General features: G+C 30.0%; 1 protein-coding gene and 1 long non-coding RNA gene across 3 annotated transcripts in view; one reads left to right on the forward strand and one right to left on the reverse strand.

Annotated features, from left to right (window-relative positions):
- Positions 1–9,152, reverse strand: part of LOC147812608 (uncharacterized) — a 30,679-nt gene extending 21,527 nt beyond the window's left edge. Inside the window, exons 1-2 of one of the 2 annotated variants that reach the window (XR_015433305.1) lie at positions 8,862–9,152; positions 3,835–3,894 (exon numbers count right to left, since the gene is read on the reverse strand). This is a non-coding gene — a long non-coding RNA (uncharacterized LOC147812608). The remainder of the gene's footprint in view (positions 1–3,834; positions 3,895–8,861) is intronic. The other variant, XR_015433308.1, reaches the window with a different exon arrangement.
- The window catches only part of LOC147812596 (pre-mRNA 3' end processing protein WDR33-like), a 612,260-nt gene that overhangs the window by 551,109 nt on the left and 35,755 nt on the right, over positions 1–25,396 (forward strand). The window lies entirely within an intron of this gene.

Consider the following 25,396-nt stretch of genomic DNA (forward strand, 5'->3'; position numbering starts at 1 on the left):
AAATCATAGAAAAGAAAAAAAAGCAAAACAAAGAAAAATGTTAGAAAAAAGTAAGCATTATTACCTCGACAGCAAGTAAGCTTCCAGTTTCCGGAAGGCGGACAGGTCCTAGATTAAGAAATTCATTGCAACTACACTCTGCAGATGAATTTCTAAATCGTTACTACGGCCCCGGCAATACAAGCACATAGATCAAGTAATTCTTTTACCGCTAGCGATACAGAATTACTCAATCATATTCCGGACTTCATGGAAGACATACCCCATCATCAACCAGTTCATCACTCGAACTGGTTGGGGCATAATAACTAGAAAAATCATAGAAAAGAAAAAAAAGCAAAACAAAGAAAAATGTTAGAAAAAAGTAAGCATTATTACCTCGACAGCAAGTAAGCTTCCAGTTTCCGGAAGGCGGACAGGTCCTAGATTAAGAAATTCATTGCAACTACACTCTGCAGATGAATTTCTAAATCGTTACTACGGCCCCGGCAATACAAGCACATAGATCAAGTAATTCTTTTACCGCTAGCGATACAGAATTACTCAATCATATTCCGGACTTCATGGAAGACATACCCCATCATCAACCAGTTCATCACTCGAACTGGTTGGGGCATAATAACTAGAAAAATCATAGAAAAGAAAAAAAAAAGAAAAACAAAGAAAAATGTTAGAAAAAAGTAAGCATTATTACCTCGACAGCAAGTAAGCTTCCAGTTTCCGGAAGGCGGACAGGTCCTAGATTAAGAAATTCATTGCAACTACACTCTGCAGATGAATTTCTAAATCGTTACTACGGCCCCGGCAATACAAGCACATAGATCAAGTAATTCTTTTACCGCTAGCGATACAGAATTACTCAATCATATTCCGGACTTCATGGAAGACATACCCCATCATCAACCAGTTCATCACTCGAACTGGTTGGGGCATAATAACTAGAAAAATCATAGAAAAGAAAAAAAAAAAGAAAAACAAAGAAAAATGTTAGAAAAAAGTAAGCATTATTACCTCGACAGCAAGTAAGCTTCCAGTGTCCGGAAGGCGGACAGGTCCTAGATTAAGAAATTCATTGCAACTACACTCTGCAGATGAATTTCTAAATCGTTACTACGGCCCCGGCAATACAAGCACATAGATCAAGTAATTCTTTTACCGCTAGCGATACAGAATTACTCAATCATATTCCGGACTTCATGGAAGACATACCCCATCATCAACCAGTTCATCACTCGAACTGGTTGGGGCATAATAACTAGAAAAATCATAGAAAAGAAAAAAAAAAGAAAAACAAAGAAAAATGTTAGAAAAAAGTAAGCATTATTACCTCGACAGCAAGTAAGCTTCCAGTGTCCGGAAGGCGGACAGGTCCTAGATTAAGAAATTCATTGCAACTACACTCTGCAGATGAATTTCTAAATCGTTACTACGGCCCCGGCAATACAAGCACATAGATCAAGTAATTCTTTTACCGCTAGCGATACAGAATTACTCAATCATATTCCGGACTTCATGGAAGACATACCCCATCATCAACCAGTTCATCACTCGAACTGGTTGGGGCATAATAACTAGAAAAATCATAGAAAAGAAAAAAAAAAGCAAAACAAAGTTAAATGTTAGAAAAAAGTAAGCATTATTACCTCGACAGCAAGTAAGCTTCCAGTGTCCGGAAGGCGGACAGGTCCTAGATTAAGAAATTCATTGCAACTACACTCTGCAGATGAATTTCTAAATCGTTACTACGGCCCCGGCAATACAAGCACATAGATCAAATAATTCTTTTACCGCTAGCGATACAGAATTACTCAATCATATTCCGGACTTCATGGAAGACATACCCCATCATCAACCAGTTCATCACTCGAACTGGTTGGGGCATAATAACTAGAAAAATCATGGAAAAGAAAAAAAAGCAAAACAAAGAAAAATGTTAGAAAAAAGTAAGCATTATTACCTCGACAGCAAGTAAGCTTCCAGTGTCCGGAAGGCGGACAGGTCCTAGATTAAGAAATTCATTGCAACTACACTCTGCAGATGAATTTCTAAATCGTTACTACGGCCCCGGCAATACAAGCACATAGATCAAGTAATTCTTTTACCACTAGCGATACAGAATTACTCAATCATATTCCGGACTTTCTGGAAGACATACCCCATCATCAACCAGTTCATCACTCGAACTGGTTGGGGCATAATGACTCAAAAGAAAATGAAAAGATATCGAACTGGCAGGAACATAATCGTTTATAAAAATATTAGTAGAAAAAAAGAAAAACAAAGGAGAATAGTTATTAAAAAAATATTTACTATCACGATAGCAGCCGTGCCGATAACGACACATAATTTCTGAATCATAATCAGGACATAATATAATTTATATCGAGAGTATTATTAATTAATTTAGATTGACCTTCTGATCAAGAGAAATAATGATAAAGTTATTGTATGTAAATTAGTTTCCATATTCAAAATTTAAATGGTTAAAAAAATATGAATTAAAGTAATATAAGACTTACTAATATTCTATAAGCTGTGTGCAAAATAATTTGATAGTTAATAAACCTTTCGATACTATATCCGCCTTCCCTATTTCGTTTTGTTTATTTAAATGTAAATTCTTCAAAACTTAATAAACACATGTCTATAAATAATAAATCAATTCTGTGAAGAAAAATGCAGAATAGTGTTTTTTTAATATTGCATGCTCTAAACTAATTTAATATTTAGCTGTGAAATAAAGGCTTTGTTTTTCCAAATTTATAAAAGCATTCTCTTTTTTCTCTTTTTGTTTTTATTGTGCTTATATACAATTATATTTATAAATGAAGTAAAATAAGTATTAGTAAAATAAAGTAAAATAAATACTAAAAATTAAAATATGATGTAAAATAAATACTAAAAATTTGAGCAAGGAGAACACTTTCTTCGCAAAGAAAAAAAAAGTAAATTTTTTTTCTTTCTGTGACTTAATTTGAGGTTTAATTTCATTGGGATTAAATCCAATTTTGTAGTATCTTCGTATAAAGTTTCAACTGAAATTTAAACAATGTAAATTTTTTAAATATAATTTCTAAGGTTTATATATTTGCAAATTTTGCAACATGTATTAAGGTAACGACAATCTCTAACTGACCACACTGAGGTTACAGAAATATCCGATTTTTGAAGATAGTGTTATAGATTCTCTCTGTAAATTCTGCTACAGGGGTTTAAAATGTCACATCAATATTTCCGATACAATATTACTGTTATTGTTATGGAACAGTTAAATGTAGGGCAATTGACCAGTTTTGAATGATAATAATAGTATGATTTTATAAAATTTTGTTTTAAAAAAAGAAATTAGTTCTAATATTCGAATATGTGTTTCATTTTCGAATGAATTGCGTGCGAGTTTTTCTAAGAATATTAAACGAGTTTTTCGAAAATGTTTAACTTAAATATTATGATTTGCAAAATTAGTGCATTATCATTCCTTGGATTGTGATAGCAAAACCAATTTTGAATTGAGAATATATTAAGTATTTCAAATTTAAAATTTGTATAATTACAATTAAGAATTTGTTTGTATAGGGAAAGGATAGAGATTATATGTATAAGGAATATAGAATATATATACGAATATTTAAAAAAATATAGATATTCTTTGCACATTTATAATGAGCACAAGCAATTGATCGAAATAAATGAATAACTGGTCAATGCCTTTAAATGAAAAAGCAAAAAACAAATATATATATATATATATATATATATATATATATATATATATATATATATATATATATAAATGAGAGAAAGAGAATTGAAATCGAGCAATAAAATCGGTACTTATCATTTTTTTCATCAAAATTCTTCGAGCTTATACTCCGATTTCCTTAGTTTCATGACCTTGAAAGAGAAATTAGATAATATTAATATCAATATTTCACACATCAAAATAGCAAGCATATAATCTATAGGAGATAGCAATCAGCAAGCGGCACGAAGGGACTGTATATATGCTGTTTAACCGAGCGGTTGTGAAAAAATCAATAACGTTCAATGTTACTTACTAAATTAGAAATACAGTATTTATTTCTTTTGTTTTTTTTATTTCTGTGTAGAATATGAAAAAAGTATTAAATTGATTTGAACTATTCTTATTATAGCGTTACAGTTCTTCGGATAAGCTACATGGCTCAAATAGTAAAAAATAAAAATAAAAAAATAATTTAAAAAAAACGTTAAAAAAATTCATCAATATCAAGAAAGAATTTTTCTAAGAAGGAGTTAACTGAGCTGGAGATTTGGAATTAAATGTAATTCTTATCAGGGATCTGTCCAGACATATTGTGAAAGGTCCGTGTTCGTAAAATTGTGAAAAAATTATTTGTAATTTGTGAATATAAAATAAACGTTAAGTCACACATTCTTTCAATCAGGGTTCGCTTTTGTGAATTTGTGCAAATAGGATCCGTTATTGCAAAACTTTTTCAAGGTGTTTTTAAATTGTAAAGACATACAAGATTATGCTCAACACTGTAAATATATAATTAAAAAAATTAAATTTTATAAAATAAACAGCAATTGCAGCTACTGATTTAGCGATGCAACATATAAAACAGTAATGAAGATAAACAAATTTGTGAAGGGTCCGATTAAAAGAAATTATTTTGCGAAGGGTCCGTTTTTATGAAAAGATATTTTGTGAAGGGTCCGTAATTTCTTCTAAACAGACCCCGGCTTATGAATCACTAAAATATTGTTTGCTGAAACCGGGGTTTGCTCTTTAAAAGCGAACTAAGTTCCAATTGGGTCTACCAACCAAGTATTTTTGCTTTCTTCGTTAAATCCGGCTTCTCATTAAATCTGGGTTCATTATGAACGATTTCAACTCTACTAGAGGGAAACGGTTAAATACTGTGCATTCGTACTATGACTGACAAAGAGTAAGGAGAGAAAAAAATTACATTTTATGAAACAATAAATCCATTGTGTAAAGTATAAAAAATTTACCACTGATAGAATTTTTTAAACAATCAATAAATATAGTAAAATTTAGATTTAATCTCTACCTTTGCGAGTTTAAATACTTCGGATTTTCTAATGAAAAGAGGCATTTAAAGACAAGTTAAAAAGTGAATCAGTTTGTACAAAAGCCAACTTCTTTGATTAAGTTCAGTAAAGAAAAATATTTTTGATTTATTAAAATCTAATAAATGACGAGAGGTGTGAAAAATAAATATTGACAAGTAAATATGATTTTAAATATACGAGTATATCTGGTAGCCCTTTCATTTTTCTCAACTTTATACGTTTTTGTATAAAAGTTGACTAACATGCTAATCAGTTTCCTTTTAAGCAGTCTAATTAGCTGGCTTCGTAAACTTTTTTTGAAAAAGAAAACATAAAACAGTTAATATAAGTCCAATAAATTCTAAATTGGCAAGCTAAAGTGACCAAAATATATTATATTGAAATTAATTATTAAAAGCAGAGAGTTGAATCACTAGCGAAAAAGACTGGATAAAAAATAACAAAACCAGTTTGATAGCCTGATAATAACTTTCCAATGATCGCATTTGAACTCCTTTTTTCTCCGGCAACTAAACAGGTTTTGATTCTTTGTCCCTCTTTCTCTAGATTTCTCAAATTTCAATAACTTTTTCTTAAAACTTTTTATTAATTTTTTTTCAATGTTTCACTATTAATTTTCAAACCTTAATGCTCATACTGTTTTCACTTAAGTTTTGAGGGTTCTGAGAAACGGCGATCAATATTATATATCCTGCATATTTGATTTCTTTTTGCGGCAGTTGGGTGACGACCTGATATTTTGAAACTTTTATTTCATCATAATTGCGAACATTACACATTCTTTGTATTTTAATTTTTATTTAAAATTACTTTAGTACTTTTTTGTTCACAAAAATTTAATCGGGACATAAACAGACCAGTGAAAATGTAAAGAGATTATTACTCACTATATAGCGCCTGATTTTCGTAATATCTATCCTTGTATCAAATTGTACAAAATTTGGAGGCATAAAAATGCTGATAGCGGTTGTTTTATTTTATAATCGTAGTTGAACAGCAGACCCAATTTTGTATTTATGAAACTAACGTTCAACTCCATAGATTAGTAACTTTGAATCCAAACCAAAAGACAAGGAAACTCCTGGATTGAGAGAAATTTTCCTTTGTGGAGGACATTTAGATAGAACTAACACGCATTTGCGTTACATTAGGAGAAAAACCCCGAAAACCTTCCACAGTTAAACTGACGGCGAAGAATCTCTATCCCATGATTCGTATAACACTGAGGATATTTTACTCCAGCACTCTAGTCGTTGTGAAATTTATTTCGACCCGCCATTGCTGGGATTCGAACCCAGGTTACCTTACTGGGAGGCAAGTGCTTTATCCCCTGTGCCCCAGAGATCAATAATCAGAAGTACAATAACATAGAAATATATTCAGTTAACGTTAACAAAATTCATATTGACGCAATTTTAAGCAGTATATACTACTTCATTTTATATTGGAATATAACATTCATAAAACTATGCATATATTTACTATTGAATAAAAACATAATATTTAGATAAACGATATAGAGATATCCTTACTTAATCCTAAATCTATATATAGATATAGGATTTAGATATATCTAAATTAAAAATTAAACTACACTGAAATTTTATACTTCTATGTAAAATGATGAAATAAGTGTGATTTTTAGAAATTAATGTTCTAGTTTTGGGGGAAAATTAACACTAGAATTCTTTATCATTTTGCATTTGAAGCAATAGAAATTTCTGCTTACAGCATTTATTTGGGTTTATGTTTTCTAGCTTTTTTGATAAGGAGTGAAGATAAAATTTTAGAACAGTCCATTTGACTGTGATTTATAAGATTTCTTAGCTTGTTTTATTAAATTTTATATTTCTATAAAATCATTTACAATATTTAATCATTTATTGTATTTATATTTGTTAGATGAGTAAAAAAAAGATAAGTAAATGAGTTGGGGACAACAAAGTTTCATAGTTCTAGGTAGTTATGAGAAACAACTTATGTTTAGGAAATTAGTATGGAAATTATCAAAATCCATAATTCTTATTACTCAACGTCAGACCGTAATTTCAGTCAGGTCATGACATCGTAATAATTACGGATAAATCTAAGTTGTTTGCTCTACCATATATATGAAATGTCAATCTTTCAATTTTCGACATGGAAATATAGACAGTTTTTTTTTTGTTTTATTTTATTATTTTTTTCAACTATAATCTAAAAAAATATTTAATAAAAATTAAAGAAAAATTTGGAGAAAAAAAAATTAAAAACTTCACAAGCTATGAGCATTTTAAGTAGTTTTTCATGCTGCGCATGTGCAGAAAAATTACCTAAATAAAAAAAGTATTATTCTAATATCATAAAAATTTTATTAAGTTTGAAGCAATTTTCTAAGTAGTTCGTGTACTTTTCTAAAGAAAGCTGAAAATTATCAGGAATTAACACAATCTGATCCACAAATGTCATTTTCTAGCATTGCAAATTACATAATACAAATCATGATACAAAACATACAAAATTAAATTTGAAGAAAATCCTCAATCGTTTTGAGTTTTTTTTAAAAAAAAGTAATAAAAAAAAAGAAATACAAAAACTACGTGGTAAAGTGCCTAAAACTTTTAAAATTTTTACAATGTGAAAATTAAAACTTTTTTCATTAGTCAATTATAATTCACTACAAAATTATGAAAATTATGAAAAAATTATGAAAATTATGAAAAATTTAATTTTTTGTGCATGTGCAATATAACGAGATGCATTGAATATTCATATCTTGCACAGTTTATTTTTTTTTCAAATTTAAAAACAATAATTTTGTAATTAATTTTAAAATGCTTCGAAATCTAATTTAATCTCATTAAATTCGGGTAGAATGATCCTAAACGAATGGGACTTTACATTTATATACAAAAATAAAAGAGGTGTAATAATTTGGTTTTTTTTCCTGGTATTTTTTTTCGAAAATTTTCACACATATATATCCGATACATTACTTTGAATTACAGTTTGTGAGTATACAGAATAATACATTAAATACGGACAACTTAACTTTTAACCATAACTGTTCAACTTCAATATGTGTGTGTATGTATATATATATATATATTTCTTAAAAATTAAATATTTTTTAAATTGTATTATTAAATATTATCAAATACTCCAAGTCCTTAATGTAATGTTTGAAATTCGGATAAGAAAAATTAAATAATCTGTTAATTCACATATGATCAATTGTTTTATCACGAAAAATATGAATTAAATCAACTGAGAAAAAAAAAATATCAATATTTTTCAATACGTGAATTTTTGTTTAATTTTATCTGTAAGATTTATTTTCGTTATTTTCTTTTTGTTTATAGAGTATGTATACATGGTAAGAACTTTAAATAAATAGGAAATAGTAAGTTTTGAATTAATGTAACATTTAAAAGAAATTAGAATTTCCTCCAGTTAATTCCAATTTATTCATTTATAATTATATAAATAATTAAAAACGTTAATTTTGTTTATTCAACAAATTTCTGTCGTATAGCTTTCATATAAACAATAGATTCTGATCACATTAAATTTAAATATTGAATCTAAAATACAATTTAAAAGTGTCTCGAACGTAAAAAGAGCTCCATTCTGAAAGAACTGTTTGGAAAAAGCGTCTTAAGATATACACCAACATTTCTCTTTCGATGTGGAAAGAAATTCATAAAATACAAAGATTTTAATATAAATATTAGTAAAGGGAAATTATTTATCAAATAAAATGTATCATGAATATAAAGTATATTAAAATTCTTTATTACCTCTATCAGGAGAATTGCCAATCACAAACAATCACCGTCTTAAATGAAGCACGATCACCGTTCTATAAATTGTTCCATCACATGATGATTTCATTTCATTTTCGCCTCTTAGTTGATAACCAATCAAATCGAAGGACGAGTAAAAGAAAATTTGCATCTGCCAAATTTCTGCAGAGCGAAGTGAAAACTCTTCTACTGTTTTAAGGGTTGCTTTAAGTTAATTTCTTACAGATTAAGGAAGGGAAATCGCCATGTCAATGGCGGGAATCAAAATTTTCAACAAGACATTTTTAAATGAATTATTTAAATCCTCGTTCTTTTTAAAATGAATCATATTTATTTATTGTTACACATGCATAAGCAGGTTTGTGTGCTTATTACGAAATACAACTTTTGTTTTACGTAGAAAAGTAGAATTTTGCAAAATTCTAATTTGCCTCATTTCTTTCCATTCATTCTCCAAACTGGCGTAACGTTTAGAAGCGGGTAAGGAAGTGGAAATACTGTGATAATTGAAATAAAAAGTGTTTGTTTGTGCAGTATGGTGAGATGGAGGGGGGAGGGGCTATTGTGACAAAGGAGAGTCACTTTTTATTCTGCCCTAATGTCAGCAAGGATATGAATTTTTCGAAGCTTGATGACAATCAGGAAACTGCATTCTGCATGATAAACATGAAATTGTCAATCAATAAAATAGATGGAACGATATTTCGTCTAACCAATGAACGGGGGGGGGGAGACTTTATAGCTATTAATAGGTTCTAATCAATTTTCATGTTATGTTATCTATAATGAGGTGAAAAATTTAAATACCTCCATAAAGTTCGGTTCTTCATTACTGAAAAAGTGAAGCAGCGGGGGGCCCCTCAAGAAGTTTTTGCCCCGGGCCATAATTAGGCAAAGTCGGGTCCTGTTTATGAATCCCGGGACAAATTTTATTGAGGGCTAAAAACAGAGTCACAAAGTTTTAGAAACCCTTTTTTCAAAACTGTAGTTCATAAAGCTTATTAAAAAATTCTCGGCAATTTTTATTTTCATAAAAATTATTTCAAAACACTATATTTTTGCAAGGAAGTTGAAAATAGCTCTCAGTAGTGCCAGGACCTTGGGATAGTTATCCTTGTCTAAGCTTTCACTGTGAAAATTCTCGGATCAAACTAAGGTAAAAAGCAAGGGTGCCGGTATATTTTAAAAACGAAGGAAGAAACATAAGTGAACTCCAGTGAGGAAGAAACATAAAAACCTGTTTGATTGCACTTTAAAGTTCGTGGGTGTTTTTAATAATTACCTTTAAACTACACTCTACAATTGGAAGAAGGTATGGTCAAAACTTTTAGAATCTGGTAAAATTTACTATGTTCCTGGCTCCATGTTAACACCAAAGAGCTCAATAATTTTTACCGAAGAGCTAAGATGATTTTGACAATTTATTATAAAATATGGTTTTACAATATATGCTAAAATATTACCAAAATACCGTTTTTTCCCTTACTAGAAATGACATTACTAAATTACTTAATGTACATTACATAACTTAATTTTACCAAAAAAAAATTTTCTTCTCGTGTTTTTTTTCCGGTAATCGAAACAAGTTGTGATTCATTCAGTCCCCCCTTCACGATCGTTTTCCTTTTCCTGAAATATTATTTTGCTGATCCTAATCTGTAATCTTTTATAATTTTTTTATAAGGAATCTAAGAACATATAAGTATGAATCTTGAGAAAGAGTGATAATTCATTAGTAGTAAACAATGATTAATGCAGCACTTTTTTCGATAATGATAGTAATAAGAAATCTAATTCACACTCTATTGACCATATTGAAAACGCATTACAAATATTTGAAGAAGCATATAACTTTGGTATAAATTAAAGAAACAGCCGGCCGAAGACTCCCCGTATAGTAAATGGTGGCTGGTGCACAGTAAATCTGTAGGGTCACAAAGTCCTCCATTCTCCCATAACAAACCGATACCTCTGGGTGTACTGAATTGGAGATGGATCGTTCTCTGGTTCAGGTCTAAATTACTATCTTTGGATGAATGAATGGGTCAGCCCTATAAACGGGTATGATGCATGGGTGTAGCAGAAGTCGAATTCTTGGCCGTAGATGGCTCCACTGGATGGCACCTTAATGGCCGACGGCAACATTAATTAAGGAAAGGAAAACATATTTTAATGAGGAAGTAGCGACCGGGACAAAATTGCCAAAATCTTTCTTGAAAAATAGTATTTAATCAAAAACTATTTAGGCGTAATAACAAAGTTTTTTTTTTAAAAAAAACCTTTCGAAGAATGATTAATTATAAAATATTAAATAAACTTACTTATAGAAGGGAGAAGTAATAAAGACGCATGAAAATATTTTTTCCTTTAAGCTAATTCAGAAGCTATAATTCTGAAAATTTATCAGATTTCACTCTAATTAGAAGAATAAGGAGTCATACTAGTTATTTATTCATATTTCATTCAAACTGTTACCTCCTAGTGACCAATTTAATTATACATTGATAATGAGTAAAAACAGAGATAACTAAAGTAAGGGACAGCTTATTCTGATTGAATGCGAAAATATAAATAAATACAAGGAAGAAAATACTGTTTTCTTGAGAGTAAAGTTATTTTGATGACTTCATCGCTTCAATCATGCTGTTGGACACAAAATTGTGGATCATTAATCTACATGACCCCCTCCTCTGGCTCACAATAGGCTGTTGAGCCACGCGCTACTTTTAAGGAAAAATATAATACACATTTTTAATAGCTTAAACATTTAACAACAAAAAAAACACACACACATATATTGAGCATTTTATTTTATTTTATAACCGTCGTTGAACAGCCGGCCCAATTTTATGGGTTTACGACTACTGATGTTCAACTCCGCAGCCTTGTAATTTTGAACCCAATCCAAAAGACAAGGGAACTCCTGGATCGAGTATTGAGAGAAATTAGCCTTCGTGGAGTACTTTTTGACTTCAGCTGACCCGCATTTGCGTTAGATGGAGAGGAAGACCACGAAAACCTCTCACGGTTAACCTGATTGCAAGAGGACTCTAACTTATGTTCTGTCTACCACTGAGGATATTTTACGTCAGTACTGTGGTCGGTGTAAGCCGGATGCGGAATTCATATCGACTGGGATTCGAACCCGGTTCACCTCATTAGAAGTCGAACACTCTATTACCTGAGCTATTGCGGCTCATATTGAACATTTGTTATAATATTGATGCCTAGATGTTTGAAAAATTTATCTTGGATGAAAAAAAAATAATTCTGTAAAATTAAGTAAGAATTTAGAAGATGTCACTTTGTCCAATTATAGATATAATCTAATTTGCCAAGAAAACACTGTAAAAAATTTCGAATTAAATTACGATTAAAAGTACTGACCGTCTGAGTGCATTATCTGTAAAATCATGCTCACTGTAAAATCTATTTCTGCGGTAAAATTTTATACCGTAATTTTTAAAGAAAATTTTGTTCCATGATTTATTATTCATAAGATTTTTTCCCTCACCTGAATATTAATTTGCAATCCGTTATGCAAATACTTTTGTTTATTTCCGATTTAGAAAAATTCTGCAAATATATATTAAGAAGACGGTAATTTCCAAACAGCCTTTTTTAGAAGCTGTTTATAAATATTGAGTTAAATTATTATTTTAAAATCAAGTATAAAATTGATTGATTATTATTTTTAATTTTTAAAATAAAACAAAACACGTTTGTTATCTTGAAATACACCTTCCGAAAACAATTATTATTATTATTGTTTTTATTATTATTATTAACATTTCTGAAGCCCTATTTGCATACTTACCAGTCCTTTCTAAATATTATTTTTAAATAATTTTTATTTTACGTTCAGAACTTTAACAAACTATTAGAATCATTAAAATTGATTTTGAATGGGCGGGTTGATAGCGAAAAAATCTATTACTTGGAAGTGTTGGTTTCGCCAAACTAATAAAAAAAAAGATTCTATCATAAATATGGAAACCGAAAAAAAATCGCATCTGTTGATTTTAAACAAGAGAAAATAAAAAAGAAAAACTCCCTCCTCACACATTTTCACAAATTAAAAAGTTGGCATGCGGCCAAAGAAGTAATAAACCATGAATTTGAAAACAATAACTTGATATTTAAACTCAAATTTTAATTCAATCTTTTTTAGACGTTTTCAATTTTATTATTTCTTTCTTTTATTCATAACGTGTTACAAAATCAATATAATTTCTGTTCAAAGCTTAAAGAATATATATACTAATTTTAAAGAAAGATAAAACTTTCTTGGTATAGGGGGATTTAAAAAGAGTCTAGAAAAAAAAAAGGCTTAAAAGATCATTCACTGCTTTGAAATGAAATATAATTTTAAATCAGTATGGGTTAAAAATGCTCCAAAACCGCTATGTTTGGAGAGAAGGGAAGAGGTAATATCACATACAACACCACACATTTTGGTTAAAATAAAATTATTTAAAATTATTTAATATTTTTAAAATTATTTAATAAATTTATTCTGTTTTTATTATTTAATATATTTATACTTTTTTTTTATCTCTATTATCAAAATAAGGGCTCATCTACATTCAGATCACAAATGTAATTTAAAAATATACTTTAAAATTAAAAAATAAATTTTGATGTCGACTGTTATTTTCTGTTATGTGGACTGTTATAGAGAATGAAGTAAGTCAGGTAACGACATCAAATCGACATATTGAGTCTTGGGATTATTTTCTTTAATAATTGCAATTTAATTATTTTTAACCAGATTATTAATAAAAAGAAAATATACATATTTTTTTGTAAAAAAACGTGTAAAATCTGTAATATCCAATTGCAATGATTGTAACATTTGTCTGTTTTCCTTTAAATTCAATTTATTTTATTCGTTTTTTGTTTATGCGCGAACTAAATACAAATTCAGAACTAGTCTGTGAATCTTACATAACATCCAATTTTAAAACTATTATTATTAAAACTATAAAAAATTTAATTACTCCCTTCAAATAGTCTTTCTTTACTTACTAAATCGGTTTTCCGTCAATCGATCATCGAGTTTAACGAGGGCCTATACCGCACAACCTCGGTCCCTACGCAGACTGATCCAAGTGGTCACCCACTCGCACACTGACGGCAGCCAGTGATACTTTACTTCGGTAATCTGCAGGGAACCGTGTCCTAACAATCAGTCCACAGCGGAACACTTAAAACGTAGGCCAAAAAGAATATTCCTAACCATTCTCATATCATATTTGCGTTACTATCGATTTAAGCGACACCTGTGCTAATGATCAAGGGTGACACGGACAAAATAAAAATTTTTTAACGATGTTTAATAACTATTTTTCATCATATGCATATATTTTTTGAAATTTTGACACCTATGCAATGATTTAAAATAAATCCGAAAGTTTTCCTGTGAGCTCAAAAATATAAAAAAACATAAAAGTGTCCGCCAAATGACCCCCTCAAATGCAGTATTCAATATTAATTAGAAAGCAAAGGAGAACAATGTCTATAACTAAAATGCACAATAGTGTATAAAAAAAGTAGGCCAAAAAGAATATTCTTATCCCTTCGCATATCATATTTGCGTCATTATCGATTTTAGCGACACCTGTGCTAATGACCTAGGGTGACATGGTCAAAAAAAATTTTTTTTAACGATGTTTAATAAATATTTTTCATCATATGTATATATTTTTAGAAATTTTGACACCTATGCAATGATTTAAAATTAATCCGAAAGTTCTCCTGTGAGCTCAAAAAATATAAAAAATCATTAAAGTGTCCGCCAAATGACCCCCTCAAATGCCGTATTCAATATTAATTAGAAAGCAAAGGAGAACAACGTCTATAACTGAAATGCACAATAGTGTATAAAAAAAGTAGGCCAAAAAGAATATTCTTATCCCTTCGCATATCATATTTGCGTCACTATCGATTTTAGCGACACCTGTGCTAATGACCTAGGGTGACATGGTCAAAAAAATATTTTTTTAACGATGTTTAATAAATATTTTTCATCATATGTATATATTTTTAGAAATTTTGACACCTATGCAATGATTTAAAATTAATCCGAAAGTTTTCCTGTGAGCTCAAAAAATATAAAAAATCATTAAAGTGTCCGCCAAATGACCCCCTCAAATGCAGTATTCAATATTAATTAGAAATCAAAGGAGAACAATGTCTATAACTGAAATGCACAATAGTGTATAAAAAAAAGTAGGCCAAAAAGAATACTCCTAACCCTTCGCATATCATATTTGCGTCACTATCGATTTTAGCGACACCTGTGCTAATGATCTAGGGTGACATGGTCAAAAAATTATTTTTTAACGATGTATAATAAATATTTTTCATCATAAGTATATATTTTTAGAAATTTTGACACCTATGCAATGATTTAAAATTAATCCGAAAGTTTTCCTGTGAGCTCAAAAAATATAAAAAATCATTAAAGTGTCCGCCAAATGACCCCCTCAAATGCAGTATTTAATATTAATTAGAAAGCAAAGGAGAACAATATCTATAACTGAAATGCACAATAGTGTATAAAAAAAAGTAGGCCAAAAAGAATATTCTTATCCCTTCTCATATCATATTTGCGTCACTATCGATTTTAGCGACACCTGTGCTAATGATCTAGGGCAGGGGTCGCCAAACTTTTCTGATTATCGACCCCTATATAATTTTTCGAAATCTCCATCGACCCCCGCAAAAGTAATTTTCTTTTAATTAAAATAAAACTCTATTAGATACTGTGTTTGTACATTTATTTTATGATTTTAAACATTTATTAAAGTAATACATCATGTAACAATAGTTTTATGAAAAATATATTAATATTGAAATTTAAATACCTTATTATTAAATAATAAGTAATTATGCATAAGTAGATATAATAAGTAAAGTAACTAAAGATTTACTGCTTCTTGATCAATAAGATGAGTGGGCCTGGTGTTTTTTTGCAAGCTTCGCTATATTGGGTTCAAAATTGGTCAATTTTAATTTTCGTCAAAATTGGTCAATTTTGTAATTTTCGTAAAAAAATACAAAGTGTGCTATAGTTTTGTCGCGGACTGTACTAATCCATATCATTAATGCCTACCTTCTTTTTTGTGCATTAATAATTAAAATTAATATCTAAACCAAACGAATGGTTTTATCGAAACAATAACTAATTATCCAAAACTATAAAAGTTTTAATGACACTGCAAATATTCAACACAGTTTGCAAAGATAATTGAAACTGCGTATGATATTTGCATATTTGCATTTGTAACGTCAATGCTCGTCACACGTGACATTTGGACAAGCGCACATATGCATATGACTTATAAACTGCACTGAGTTCGTGCCACTGCGCGGTGGTAAGTACATACTTGTTTCACCCCAATAAACATACGTTTATTAATTTATGTTTTATAAAGAAACTGATATTGAGTCAATTATAAAAAAAAATTCACAAATTTTGCATACTTAATTAGGTATGTGTGATTTGCGTATTGAGAACTGTTTCTTTTTTCGACCCACAATTGACCCTTCCGATTCGGATCGACCCCCATTCGCCCCCCTGTCTCAGATCGACCCCTGCTTTTGTTAAATAGACCCTTGGGGGTCTATATAGACCACTTTGGCGACCTCTGATCTAGGGCATACCCTCCAACTTATGAGGATTTTGAAAATAATTCTTTCTAGTGGTAGCGAACCAAAATAGAAATTTTTAAAGCAAATGGATCTCTCATAAAACTTTTATCAGAACTTAAGAATCTAGCAATATGGCCTGCACTTTTATAAGTAATAGTGGACAATTTACGCTAAAATTAATTTTTTTTTAAATATTAAGGCATTAATTTTGCTACCGTCTGAAAAGATGATTTCTGAAACTACGGAAATTCCGTAGCAGTTGGAGGGTATGATCTAGGGTGACACGAGCAAAATAAAAAAATGTCAAAACATGTTTAATAAATATTTTTCTTCATTCGCATATATTTTTAGAAATTTTGACACCTATACAATGATTTAAAATTAATAGGCTCACTTCTTAAATATTTTTAGCCGTTTTGATACATATTAAGTGTCAAAAGTATTAGTTCAAATAAAAATTTCAACGCCAAACAATATTTATTGACGATGATTCGGTTAGTTTAGTTATGCAAAACTGGCTATGAGCATAGCAGATGATAACAGGATATTTTAAAAATTTAAAAGAATTTGTGACACTATCTAGCCATAGTTTAAAAAGTAAATAAATTTAGAAAATTTTCCCTTTTAATGTAAATATGCCTGGATGAGCAAATTTAGAGCAATTCATGCTTAAGGAATTTAGTTATGCATTCATATTTTATGTACGTTATTTCTGGCTAATTACTAACATACGACTACCAAAACAGGGGAGTCATCCCCTCTGCAGAGGACCAAAGTTGCGATGGCATGTCTTCGGATCATCCTCAGGTATGTTACCCACACCGTTGCCAACAGCCCATTGTGCAGCTCTAGTGTGACGTAATAGTGCTAAGCAAGTAAAAAGTTGCAGAATCAAACAGAAAAACTTCCTCTGAATAAACATAGTTTTTTGTTATTAGATTTTGAATCTTAATCCTTAAATTATAGTGATAACCGCCATCTTTAAAATATGCATGGCCTCACTAGTTAAATCAGAAAAGTGACCAAAATTGTCTACACTTTAATGTTAATTTCCAATTTTCGCTTCATCAGTTTACTCTGCACGTAGTTAAGCAAACGCTCCTTATTATGAAACACATTTAGTCAAAAATAATTAAATGTAAAAAAAAAATCAGTACCATTTAATTTAATGATAGACTAAAAATTCTAAATGTCACATAGAATGAAAGCGCGATTAGAAAATAAGAATGAAAACGCAGTTTTTAAGTAAAGAAGTTTTTAAAAAAAATTAAATTTTTAACTTTTAATCTGATTCTTAAGAATTCATCATTTTTAATCTCATTTCTTTATCATTTATATAAATACAACTTTAAATATGTCATTTAAAGTTGTATTTATATAAATGATAAAAAAAATGAGTATGATTTAAAATTTTGCTACCATTCTTAAATTTATTATTTAAAAATAATAATTGTAAAAACTTTTTTCAGCTTCAAATTATAGATCGATAAGCAACTTTCATAATTGCGAGGAAAAACAATTTCCCTTAAATTACAAATATGCAAAAAGAGAAATTAATATTAAGGGATCTTAATGTTCAACCGCGCACCAGATTGAACTAGTGGGATTATAATTTACAATTTACGGTAACCCAATATTTTTTTAGAGTCACGAAAAACGAATCGTTCGAAAAACTATTAGTAATGAGAAATGCGTTTTTAGGCCCGAGTTTGTGACTTTAAAATATTTTCCGTACTTATTAGCTTTAGTTTGTATCCATCATTGAACAGTCGACCCGATTTTGAGTTTACGACTAACAATATTCAATTCTGTAGCCTGAAATGTTTTGACCCAATCCAGAAGACTGTGCGATCAAGTATTAGGAGAAATTCAACCCTTGTGGAAGACTTTTTCTGTTGAAACTAACTCCCATTTGCGTTACATGATGATGAAAAGCACGAAAATTTCCCATGGTTAGTCTGACGGCAAGAAGACTTTAATCAATGACCTGCCTACCACAGAGGATATTTTACATCCGTTCTGTGGTCAGTGCAAGTTGGGAAAGGAGCGCTCTATTCCCTGAGCCACCACGGATCGCACTTATTTGTTAACATGTTTAAAGATAGATTCTGGAACCATTAAGATTGATTATTAGTACCTGACAGTTTTTAAGTAGCTCCTTTTTTATTTCGCGCACTGTATAATCTTTGTAAAAAATGAAATAAAACATTTTCTACGGATCGCAAACTTTAAAAAAATTAATGTAAAATCAAAACCAGTTTATTTGTTTGGTCACTACAGGTGGCTAGCCGACCCATGAAGCGGGTTTACGGCTTTTCGTGGCCACTGCGTAAACAATATTCCCCACAAAAAATCGGAGGTCCGCAGGACCCCACCCCCTGACTTGCAAGGCACACAGCCGTCACCCAGAAGCGACGCGTGCGCAACCCCGCACACTTAATGCCCACTCCTACAACCCTATAGACCTATTTTTTTTTTATCCGTCGTTGAACAGCCGACCCAATTTTGGGTTTACGTTTACTAATGTTCAACTCCGCAGCCTTGTCATTTTGAACCAAACCGGAAGACAAGGAAACTCCTGAATCAGTACCCCCAGAGGTATGTTATGGAAACATGGAGGACTTTGAGACTCGATAGATTTAACGTGCATCAGTCACCATTTACTCTTTCGGCCAGCTGGGATCGAAACCGCGAACTCTTTGGACACGGGTCCCGTACTCTACCAACCAGGCTATCCCTCTACTATTTGTTTAGAAAATTTAAATGGTAGCACAGGTAAATGTTTGGGTCATTTCGAGTTTTATGAGACAAATAAACTGGGTTTAATTATCTTAGTGGCACTTATGATGATTCTCTATACTTATTCACCTGGTATAGGTAATAAACGCTAGTTTTCCTTTCTAATATTTATTTGAAACTCTAAATGCACTAATTCTAATAGTGACCACTTATGTGGGGATAATACTAAAAATATATAAAGGTCATCAATAATGTCTAATTTGCATTACAGGGTGGCTTCTAAATACTGTAACACTCAAAAAGATAGGAATTAATTTGAAACGTTTGGTAAAATAATTTCTTTCTCACTATTCCTGTGATCGCTTTCTATAAGTGCAAACGTTTTTTGCTGAGAGCAAATCATTTAGAATAAATTTAAAGATGGTATCGTAAGGTTAAACAGCTTTCCGATAGTGATAATTTCTGCAGGTAGAATCTTTACGTAATTAAAATCTCTCGAGTTTAATAGAACATATAAATGTTCTATTAGAATAAAGATCTATGAATTGATTATTGGATTCTAATAGCTGTAAAGATAAATTTCTAGGGACTTTCATTCTTGTGGTAAGTTTAAATGTAATTCAATTTTCATACGTTTTTAAAAATATAACAATAAATCTGAATCCCCAAACTATAATAATATAATATTCCAACAATAAATCTGAAAATAAAATCTATAGCGGCTTTGAAGCTGCTTTCAGAGTTTCTTCATTTCAACACTTTTGAATAAAAACGTTTTAAAAAGAAATGCCACCAACTGTTTTTTTTCTTTTCCTTGAGGATAAAAGTTAAGAAATGACAACTTAATGAAAAAGAATGCCTATTGCCTTACAACCATTTTCATGAAAATTCCACTAAGTAATATTTTAATTTTGTATCTCTTCCTGCTCGGGTACCTTAACAGGAAAAGACATCTGTTTAGATGCTCTGATTTCCTTTTTTTGCAAAACAAGAAAAAAAAAACATAATAGTTTATAATTGTCTTCTTTTTTTTTTTGGTTCAAGAGCTACCACGGGTCGTGCACCTGTAGTGTATAATTTCTGAATCATGCGCTCCCCAGCGCATAGGAGGTTGCGGCGTTAATTGCGCCACTGGGTGTTACTATTGCATAAAGACTATTAATCTTGTTTGACTGCTGTTCCCGTCAACAGTCCTCCTCAATAAACGTGAAATATCCTCAGTGGTAGACGGATCATGGGTTAGAGTCCCCTTGCGGTCAGGCTAACAGTGGGAAGTTCTCGTGGTCTTCCTCTCCTTGTAACGGAAATGCGGGTTTGCACCATCAAAAAGTCCTCCACGAAGGCACATTTCTCCCAATACTCGATCCAGGAGTTCCCTTGTCTTCTGTATTGGGTTCAAAATAACAAGGCTAAGGAGTTGAACATTAGTAGTCGCAAACCCATAAAATTGGGTCGGTTGTTCAACGACGGTTATATATATATTTAAAAAAAATTAGTTCTCCACGGAGCCGCGATGGTTCAGGGGATAGAGTGTTCGCCTTCCAATGAGGCGAACCGGGTTCCAATCCCAGTCGATACGAAATCCGCATCCGGCTTGCGAAATATCCTCAGTGGTAAACGGATCTTTTTCCTATATATTAATTTTCGTATAATTTATGTCAATCCTTTTTTATTTTATATTTCTTAACCTTTATTTTGTAATTAAACCTCGTTCTTAATAGTAGAATAATTAAAACAGATTTAAAAATTTGTGATGCGAAATTTTATTTATATGGATTGTTCATATTTTCTATATTCTACTTTAAAACCCTCTTTGTTATCTGCATTTTACCCACTTTATCTCTTAAGGTTAGAGGCTAAGGAAAAACTCATAGGGTGGTGTAAGATGGAGTTGCAGGACATCCTGGCATCTACACTTTCTATCATAGTGAGTAGCGTTTTTAAAAACTGCTTAATGGTGCTTTTTTCGTGTTTTAAAAGCCCTTTAAATGCGCTTATTTTACTGGTTGTTTTTAAAAAATGCTTAATTTTCCCTTTTTGAAAATTAGATTTTTCTTTTCTTTAATAAGTCAATTTTCGTCACGTATTATGCAAAAGCGTGGATTTCATTATGTTCTATTCATTGTTCATTCGAACATAATACATTTCGACTTACCGTCGGCCCATAGCATATGACAGCGCTAATAATTTTAAATGTTTGATGAAATACTTGGGGGGTTCTGATGCGAGCATATGCTGAGCTGGATGGGTTTGGATAGATTCTTGCATTCTCATGTGCAACTCAGCTGCATTGTGCAAGATATTCCTCATTAACCTCAACTTATACTTTAAACAATTAAAATAACGAAAAAATATTTTTAATACTAAAGTATCATTAAAAAATTGTATAAAATGTTTTTATTAACAGTAATAAAAAATTATTTTAAATAGAAAAAAAACAACAACATACTTTTAAGATTGGGACAGTTTGTTTCCGCAACATTTGGAGAAGGGAATAGCGTTGAGCAAAATTTATCTAGTTTTTTTAAATCAAAATCATATAGTATAATCAAAGTATTTGTGCTAATTATCTTTTTGAAAATTTTTTTATGTATTATTTTTAAAAAAGTTTAAAGTTAGAATTTTTGTTTAAGGTATGCATTTCTGAAACTTTGATTACTGCTGAGGGAGGAAAAGAATTTATCTGACCATCAGAATTTCAATTTAAAATTTCTTCAAAATGTGGACATTTCTGTTTATCAATTAAATAACTTTATTTTCCATTTTAAACACGGCAGTGTCGATTTAAAACCAGAAGAATTAAATCGGAACAAGAACACATTTCACTTAAGATTGCTTTAATTTTATTTAACTTTCACTTTTTGCTATTATTTCGTATTAACAGGGGAAAAAAAGTCATACCCAAGCAATTTTCATCATAAGAACTCTCTTGCTTCTGCTTCATTTACCCCTTTGCCAAATATCACTGACTCCAAAGAGCTGCATAGTTTTGCTAACATCAGCTTCAATGGAGTCAATTATTTAGCTTTTCTGATGACTCAAAGGATGAAACTTCACACACTAATCATAAGGAAAACACGCTCTAGGAGCCAAACATTTAAAGTAATTTGAAATAAGCATAATTATGTGTTTTAACTAAGTCAAAGAGCAAACTGTGAGATATATTTTAGAACTTAAAATAAATAACCATCAGAACTAACTAATAATAAAAATCTTTGCCAAAAAAATATGTAGAAATACAATTGCAAGAAGAAATATTAAAAGAGCAGGAAAAAAGGTGCAAGGCCAGTTGCAAAACTGAAAGTTTGCAAGGAGAGAATAATTTAATAATTGGATTCATATTATAAAGAAACCTTATATTATAAGAAACTTTATTTCTAAGCACTAAATTGGTTTATGTAAAGTTTTTGGTGTTACCTTTTCTAATGGAAACGAATACTTAGCATATAATAAATCATTTAGGAATGATTATTCGATCCAACGTAGGGATGGAAAAGAGTACTACCTTCATGCTTATAACATTAAAAATAATCTGGAAAAAAACTTCATGTTTAACAACTCATATATTATGAAAATGAATTTCAAGATAAACTGTATTATAAAAAAAATTTGTGAAGGGAAATTCAAATATAGTTACTTAAATGAACGATTAATAAGAAAAGCAAAGCTGTAAAATTATAACTTATCCAAAAGAAAATAATTCATGATAATAATCCTACAGCAAGAAAACATTATAGTCAGAAATCTAATATTTGTAAGTTTTCACAATGTTGTTTTTCTTCTTCAAATCAACAGAAAAAAAAAGTATACCCTTCAAAGTTTGCAATATCAGAATATTCTGGCTTCCTTTTCATTAACTAAGGACTAAGTTGCTCAGTTTATTAATATCAACTTCAACGGAGTCAGTTATTTAGCCATATACATATATGGCTAAATGATACTTCATACACTTATCCCAAGGAATGATACCACATGAAACATTTAAACTAATCTGAAATAAAAATGTGATTATGCGCATTAACTAAACCCAAGAGAAAGCTGAAAGATGGAAAAATATATACATACATATTAGTATATATATATTTATGAGCTTAAAAGGTATATATTTTTATAAACTTAAAAGGTAATAGCTGTGTGAGCAACCAATAATAAATAAAATGAAATAACAAAAAAAAGCACTACTCAGTACTTTTAGGTATAGTATAGTAAAAGTACTAAGTGAAGAAATGTTTCTACGCAAAAATTGGAGAAAATATTGAAGGAAAAGAAAACTAAGAATAAAACCAAGAAAATATTAAAACCAAGTCTGTAGACTAAATTTGAAAGAAGAGATCAAGAATGCTAGATTAAGTTCTTAGTAAAATATCTCATGGATTATAGCACAAATAAAAACAAAGAATAGAAACTTAGAGTGAACCACACATGTACGAGTAAATTAAGATAGCTGTAAATCCAAATGCATTATGACAATCCTGTATTACAAACAGAAATACATTAGTTTCAAAATAGCAACTCAACAACTACAGGTTCAAAAGAAAACTTTCAGCAGCAAGGAAAACAGCAGGTTAATCATATTCTGATTCTTTAAATTTTTAAGATCATTTTAATTAAATTAAGATTAAGGAATAACTGAATTATGGAAATGTCACCATTAATGAAAGTCAGAAAAATACAAGTACAATTTGCAAATTCTAGCACAAGGAAATATAATTTAAGGAAGGAAAAAAAAAGTTATAAATTCAGGCAGGTGCCAGAATTTTTTTATACAAGAAACTAGGAAAACTGTAGATCCAAAGACTATATTGCAATTTCATCTTTATCTCAAGACCACAAGCTACAAATTGCAATCAACTAATACCGTAACCATTGAATTTATAAAAGGTAGAAAAATATGAAATATAAAAGTTCCAGGCAAAGGCTAGAAAGAAATCATAAAGGCAAAGAGAACTTCCGGTCAATAGATCATACTACAATTTCTTCATCTGTAGATAATACCAGCTGTAAATTAAAATCAATAAATAATTGAAGCAAAAATTTAAGAAAAGCAAAAATATTAAACATAAAAATTCCGGGCAAATGCCAGAAAAATAATCAAAGAACCACATAGAAATTTATTTTTCACCTTCAAAGACCACAAGCTATAAAATTAAAATCAATAAGTATTTCAAACATGAAATTTATGAATGGCAATAATATATATATATATATATATATATAAATGTATTAAAGTTCCAGGCAAATTTATAAAAATTTATTCTATATTTACAATATTTTCCCTATGTTAGAAGCACAATGAACATGAAAAGAATAAAATTTATATGTGTGAATAAAATTATGAGTGAATAAATAAGTGTGAGAAAACGTTTAGTTTTGAATAATAAATTATGAAGATTTAGATAATAAAATAACATAAAAAGATTAAAGCTTTTTATAATTTTTTTTTCATTTTTCCCGAAAAATTTGTATTACCATCTAAGAATTTATAAAAAATTATTCTCTATTTACAATACGTTCCCTATGCTAGAAGCACAATTAACATGAAATGAATACAGTTTATAATCTTAATATACAATCAGTATATAAAAATAAGATTTATAAAAAACACGCTTTTGTAAAAAATGACAAAAAATTAATACACAATTAGCTGCAGATAAATCTTTGTAAGCCTACTTTTCAATTAAATGAATTTTTTAAAAAAAATATTTTAATAGTTTATATTTACTCTCTGTCAGGTCAAAGTCATTTGTTTATTTTTCTTGATAATAGTCTTTTACCAATGAATACCATTTTCAATCTATACAACTTTCAATTTTTTCACTTAAAATTATAAATTCCCCCCTGGACTTAAAAAAATGCAAACATTGAAACACATGAAATAGAAAAATAGAAAAAAAATCAATCTAAAATTAGAGACTATAAAAAGAAGAAATCAGATATTATAAAAAAGAGAGAACAGGTTGCATAACAAGTAAGCTGTAGCAACACTACAGTAGTCTGTAAAACCAAGGCCAAATATTAAATAATACATTCCCAAAAGTTTTACAATAAGTTGAAAAGCTTAAGAGCTCAGAGTAGATTTTTCAGAAAAATACTTGAAAAAGTAAATAAAAAACTAATAAACCCCAGTAAATTTT

The sequence above is a fragment of the Parasteatoda tepidariorum genome, chromosome 4 (genome assembly GCF_982258835.1).
Source record: "Parasteatoda tepidariorum strain Cologne lab strain chromosome 4, Ptep-v5.0, whole genome shotgun sequence".
NCBI lineage: Eukaryota > Metazoa > Arthropoda > Arachnida > Araneae > Theridiidae > Parasteatoda > Parasteatoda tepidariorum.